The 6847-nt window shown below is 41.5% G+C and overlaps 1 protein-coding gene across 1 annotated transcript in view; it reads right to left on the minus strand.

The window, feature by feature from the left end:
• The window catches only part of ME3 (malic enzyme 3), a 76565-nt gene extending 70043 nt beyond the window's left edge, over nt 1-6522 (minus strand). The window contains exon 1 of the mRNA XM_026857331.1: nt 6510-6522. The gene's annotated coding sequence lies outside the window, so the exon portion shown is untranslated. The remainder of the gene's footprint in view (nt 1-6509) is intronic.
• Between the last annotated feature and the right edge of the window lie 325 nt (nt 6523-6847).

A 6847-nucleotide genomic window follows, 5' to 3' on the forward strand; every position in this document is an offset into this window, starting at 1 on the left:
TCAGTTATACAACTGTCCAAACTACTTTTGGCATCACCAGGAGAGTAGCTAGCCTACCGTGACTACCCTCTGACCCGGCCCCTCGTCCTCCTTCTTGTCTGAATATTTCACTTAGAAGTTTTTCTTCCTTTTTAGTGCAGAGAGGAAAAAGGAAGATGCATGAAGTGCTCACATATGTGCGAACTGACCTTTCGTGTCTACTGCTCTCATCACCTTTGCGTGCACTCTCCCTGTTATCTTGGTCTATTGTCAACTTGATTTGAGCTGTCTTTAAATTATATGCAGTTGAATGCACAGCACTCAGCATGCTTGGCCCCAATACCGGAGCAGCTGGACTGCAATTTGTACAATAACACAAATACAAAACGATACATCCTTTCTACCAAACTTCCCCTCCCAGAACCTCTAAATAGTCTTCTAATGATATAGTCCTTTTATTTTCCACTTTCTTTGCTCCTCAAAATTTCAGATCTATTTTTTCCATATGGTGTGAGTAGAACTATGTCCAAATATTCCAGGTGACAAAATACCACTAATTTCATACAAGTGCTTTAATTTTTATCACTTTCTCAAGACTGAGCTTAACCACTTGCAGTTTCAAAAGCACCCGCTGCAGTAGAAAGATATTTTCACTAGACTATAAATCAAATAACTAATAAAAAGTTCCTGAGATTTTTCAAAAAAAGTTCAAAAATGAAAACTCCCATCCTCCTCTTCCAACTGTTTTTAATCAAGGGCAGTATGAAACAAGTTATCCAAGTTCAGAATGGAAAAAAGAAAAAAAAAAAAAAGTACAATTACTCTGAGATGAAATTTCAAGATTAAAACCCTTTTGATTCCCTGAGCTGTTTGACAAACATCTCTGTGGAACAGGAACTGCAGCAAGATGTTATAAAATACTTATGTCAGCTTGCAACATGCGTGACCACATGTTGGTCAAGACAGCTGAACTGTTCATTATTACTAGGAAGCTGTAAATTGTCCCTTTGGCAAACCTTCAAATGAGTTTAGAAAAAAAATGATTCTGTTCCTGATTCCATTAGATGCTATAACTTAAAATGCAAATAATATTATTCTTGGCATGGCTGCTGCATGTCCACCTCCGCACAATTACTCCAGCCTCTCCTAGCTTAGATGAGTATCATCCAAGGCCAATGCAGCAGCTTCCTTCCTCCAACAGAATATCTATTCTTCGTAACTGAAACAATTTGGCTAAATGATGCAAAGATGAAGCGAGACTGCAGTGAGGGTAACAAACAGAGTTCAGGTTCCTTGAATACACAAGTGTTACCCCAAACTAATTTGCTATATGGATGATCCGGAGAAGGCAATAGCTAAAGCACTGATTTCACACATGCACCTCTGTTAGGAGACACCAACTGATGCATCAAACCTTCAAACCTGTCATTCAGTGTTGCTTTTAACTTAATATCTGCCTTGCTGAAAAAGCATGGGGCAGTGTGAGAAGCACTGGAGGCAGAGCCGGACTCTGCAAAGACGGGGAAAGTTGAACTAACTTTCATTTATGACTAGCTGTGAGAGACCCGCATGCAGGACAACAGGATGGCCACTGATTTTCTTTTGTTCAAAACCAGCTGATGACACTGATTTTCTTTTGTTCAAGACCAGCTGATGAATAGGCCCCTCAAACTCAGATTTCAGTCCAGGGTTTTGATTCTCCTCTGCCTGGCACCACAGTCATGCAGCAACATCAGAGTAAAGCAGAATCTAAAATGATTCTGACCTTGCTCAGTGTTTGAAATAACTGAAGCCTTGGATATTCAGAGCTGAAAAGCTGGACCTTACTGCAACCTTTGAAAATATAAAGGGCGCTTATTAGAAAGATGAACACAGACTTTTTAGTAGGGCCCGCTGTGATAGGACAATGGGGAACAGTTTTAAACTGAATGAGGGTACATTTAGATTGGACATAAGGAAGACATTTTTTAAGATAAGGGTGGTGAGACACTGGCACAGGTTGCCCAGAGAAGCTGTGGCTGCCCCCTCCCTGGAAGGGTTCAAGGCCAGGTTGGACGGGGCTTTGGGTAACCTGATCTGGTGGAAGGTGTCCCTGCCTATGGCTGGGGTTTTGGCCCAGGTGATCTTTAAGGTTCCTTCCAACCCAAACCATGCCATGAGCCTATATTCTGGGGTCAACAAGCCTACACTTTGGCATCAGTATGATTTTGTCAGTTCCCAGTGGCTATACGATGTTTTGTAAGACACAACTGCCTTTCTCCTGGGGCTGAAACTCATCTATAAGAAGTTATCTCAATATCCAAAAAATCTGAATGAGGGAGCACTCAAACCTGAAGTTGTTGGGTAACCATTATATTTGGTATTGAACAAAACCTGAAAAAAGTCACACTTTGCTTTATTATCCTTTAGAATAAAAGCATGGTTGCCAGAGTATGTGTCTGTATGGCATGTCTTCTGTGTGTTTAAAAAAGCTCTGTCTTCTGTTTCATCAGTATGTAGAAGTGCTGACTTTGCCAGGTCAGTCGTTAACCAACATCATTTACTTTCTGGCTGTGCCACTGCCTTGCTGCCACACGACAGCATCCTCTCCCAACCCAGGAGAAGAGGTCAGCAGTTCTGACTGACTGATCCATTATTGATGCTGATGAACTAAAGGATGCTCTCAGAGGGAAGGCCTGAAGCTGAATGGCACCCCAGGGAGTTATTTAACAGTTATTTAAGGATGGGCATACAACTGCATCAACAGCCTCTTCAATAAAAACCATGGTCTGGACAAAGGTCCAGGATCCCTAAAGATGGGATCCCAGTCATGATACCTGTATAAGGAAACCGACAGCTTTTTTTGTTGGCTGAAAGAACCTAACAGCAATTTAAGAAGAACAGCATAGTTTTTTGCTTGTGTCTTCATACCTCTGTAACTGTTCAGTAGCATGTGTGTGAGGCTCTATCCTTGTGTATGAAAACTTGCCTAAGAGCAACAGAACAGCTGGCAAAGCCCAGGTGATCTCCACTCAAGGAATTGGCAATCTCTACATGAGGGTGTTAGTCCAGTCCCCCTCGACGCAGAACTCAGTACAAAATGCCAGTGAGAAGCAGCAGGCTTTTCCTTCACTGAGCTGCACAGACTGGTTTGCAAGCTGAGAAAACTGAGGTCTGTTTGAGGAAAATTATTTCTGTTGGGAAGCCCTAATCAGGGCAGCAAGAGGAGTTCCTGCACGTAGTTAATGCCACCACATTGTACACTCAGTAATTCAAGAGGATCATATCCTGCAGCTCTGAAAAGCTGTATTGGCAACAGAAGTATAACACTAACCGAGTGCCAAGTGAGTCCAGGCAGCTGGTTCAGAAACTACCTTGACACACTCCCTAGATCTTTCTGTCAAAACCAATATGACCAAAAAAAAAGTAGAATGGCAAGGGGGAAATGAGCAGTTGATGGGTTACAAACTGTGCATCTCCAATACCATGCAGGGGTCAGGAGGAAGCCTGTGGGATGCTGCAGCCCCCACAGCAGGGCCATGCCCTGCTCCCAGGGCTGGCTGCCTTCCCCCAGGGCCATACCCTGCTCCCAGGGCTGGCTGCCTTCCCCCAGGGCCATGCCCTGCTCCCAGGGCTGGCTGCCTTCCCCTAGGGCCCAAGGGGAGTCCCAGAGAAAGTCACTTGGGCACCGGCCTTTCCAAGACCAATTGCATTTCCATTCCTAAAGCAGTTTCTACTGCTTTACTACAACACAGCTGTAGCTTGCTCATTCAGTACCATGTCGCTCGCTCTCTCTCCTGATTTTCTTTCACAGAAAATCCAAAGAAGTTAAGTGGCAGAGCTGACAATGCCAGATTATTTTGTGGAAGTTGCTATTTCCAGGATGCATCATTCGGAGCTTCCAAGAATGTTAGTGAACATTGTGTTTGGGCTGCAGTAGTCACGCACTGTCATTGTATTTCCTCTGATGACTTCCTGAAGCAAGATTTTTGTTTTTTCTAGGTGTTATTAGACATGTGCATGTCAGAAACTAAGGAAGCAAATGCCAAATCTGCAGGATGAACCTTACTGCTACTTCACCACACAATAGAGAAAACTTGCCACTAAAATTTGGTTATTTTCACAGTTATTAGTAAGTTGGGTTACTTTCATAAAAATGTTCTGTGTACGAATAATGTCAGTGATAAATACAGAGGATCCTTCAGACAGTTCCCAGGCATTTGTTGCTCTAGGCAACTTGGTGCACACTGATTTGGAGATCACAAAATAACTCCAGTTGTGAGTGAGTGGCTATCTGTTCTCTTTGGGACAGTGGTTGTTGTGAGTCCATCAGCCTCATGTTCAAGTGTATACGCTGGTTTCCAGAAAGCAATGTCAACCATTGGGTCTTGCTTTTTAAAAGAAATCAATGGACTGAGCCCTTGGTTAGACAGACTGAATTCTGATGCAGAGCTTGATCTCTGAACCACTGCAGTGTCGGATTTTCTAGGAACGTATCACATCCCAGGGCAAGTTCTGTGCAAGCTGTGTATATGTTGTCAAGGATATCTAGCTCTGGAAGAAGCTTTCAGAGAAAGTCAAGTAGATCCAGGGTGTGACCTGGAAACGACCAAAATTCTTTCCCTTCTGCAACTATACACCTCACAATTCAAAATAAGCTTTTATTCCTAAAGCCCTGTCAATTCAACCCTTCAAAGCCACAAAACACAACGAAGGAAAGCCTAACCACAAAGGGAGTCTGGACTCCCCGAAGGAAGGAGGGCAGCATCTCCACGGCTGAGTCCCAGGATGGCAGTCAGTGATACAAGGTCTAAAGATGAGTAACTAGGAGGATCTAAAGGCAAAAGCACCGAGTTAACCTTCTTCTAGAATAAATTTCAAAACCCAAAACTTTAAAGACAATTTCAGAAGTTTTTCTGAAAGCCATTTCTTCTGCCCGAGGCTTGCAGTTTTGTTCTGAGCTTAACACAGGCCTTTGTTCAGCAGCAGTCTAGGGTGGAAATTATGAAGCTGGCATTTAGGCCATGCAAAATCATACCCTGTATGTACTGACCGGGAAAGCAAAGAGGACTAAGCTTTCTTTGTTCTTTAGCCGGAGGGTTTGGCTTAGCACTCAGACCAGTCCTTCCTTCCAGCTTAAGACAAATTGGATTCCAGTGGTAAAACCCTGGCTCCAGAGAATTACACAGAAAAACTCGTGTTGAATCCAGAGCAGATCAGATATGGTAAGTCTTTGGGATTTGTTTGCTAGACAAAATCATAAATGTAAATAATGACAATTACTGCATTATTATTAAAAAATAAAACCTCCTTTCAGGAAAAGTTGAAGAGATAGCAAGACATATCAAGGTTTAATCATATTAAACCTGCGAGGTCCAACGAAGAGCGGGGAGTTGGATTCAATGAACCTTATGGGTCCCTTCCAACTTGAGATATTCTATGATACTATGATATTCTAGACTTAAGGTTTTTAAAATAAATATAACTTCTGTGACAGATATTACATTATTAAGCTACATTTCCAGTATTAGGCACCCTATGTAACAAATGCCAATGAAGCACGCTCTTCGAAACATAAATCATTTCACTTCTGCTACTCTGAAATGTACCCCCAAATGTCTTTGGATTTGAGTTTGGCTAGGAACTACAGTATTTTTCCTCCATTTGGGCTAACCACAAAGTTGGAAAACCAACTCATATTTGATAAAGGAGAACTTGTTTTCCTTCTCCATTCTTTTACCAAAACAGAAATAAGAGTCAAATCTATTTAGTCAAAATGAAGATGAAATTTTCGCTTAATGAAAACAGCCATATTTTCCAGGGGTATTTAGGTACTTTTAGATGCAGAAAGATATCTACTGGGATTATCAAAGATACATTAATAGGGATAGGTCTCTAATTTGCATTGTGTTCAGATTCCAGAGATTTAATATAGCACTGCTTAAATACCTCCACAACTCTGATTGGAAAGGTAACAAGAAACTACAGATTCTCTGGTGGCTGTTAGTATTTCATTTATTTTACACATTTGCTTTTCTCAGTAAAATAAAATTATCCTAAGAGGGGCTGGCTACACACATACACAAAAAAAAAAGCTATTACAAATTGATTTCAAAGAGAGCTCTAATTTCTAGCCAAACAGACCCAATATAAAATCAGAATAAGAACATCTGGAAAGGGAAAAAAGAAGAACATGTATGAATGGATCTAGATGAGCTACCTGAGTGCTTAAGTAAAAATAGTTTTGGGGCTGTCTTCTGATAACAAGAACTTGCTTACAGACAAACACATGCATGAATGCTGCCAGCTAAGGAGAAAGAACATTTAGGAAAACAAAGAAAAAATACAAAATAAGGTTTCCTGGTTATAGGTCATCCCATCTCCCCTCAGTGAGCCAGCACTTCCCTCCAGATCGTTTGCTCCAGCTGGATGCTGTTTCTGCATCGTGGTGTTGTAACCGGTGAGTTGCTTCCACTACAGGGTTTCACTTCATTCAGAGGGCTATGAGAGTTTTCCAGACATACAGTTTGTTGGGCAATCAAGTTCCTCACCTTCTGAGACCTCCTCTGCAATTCCAAGGCTCAAAGCATCCCAGCATATTAAAAGGACCTGCATGTGCTCAGCATTTATTGTTTTGTTAATGAGAGAGTCCAGAATCACTAATTAGGAGGTTAGTGTCCCTAGAAGAAGTGCTTAAGATAAAATGGCATTTTGGGAATGCCTCTACCAGTTGATTTCTTCTATTTAACCATGAACAAAAAACCCCAAACAAACAAACAAACAAATTAAAAATAAATGCACAACACATTTTTCACACTGAGACATGTAAATGCATTTTTTTCTGTTCTCTTTTTTTTTTTTTGGTTTAGAGGAAGAGGAAGTAGTGATG

The sequence above is a fragment of the Athene cunicularia genome, assembly GCF_003259725.1.
Source record: "Athene cunicularia isolate RWA chromosome 1 unlocalized genomic scaffold, athCun1 chr1_part1, whole genome shotgun sequence".
Taxonomy (NCBI): domain Eukaryota; kingdom Metazoa; phylum Chordata; class Aves; order Strigiformes; family Strigidae; genus Athene; species Athene cunicularia.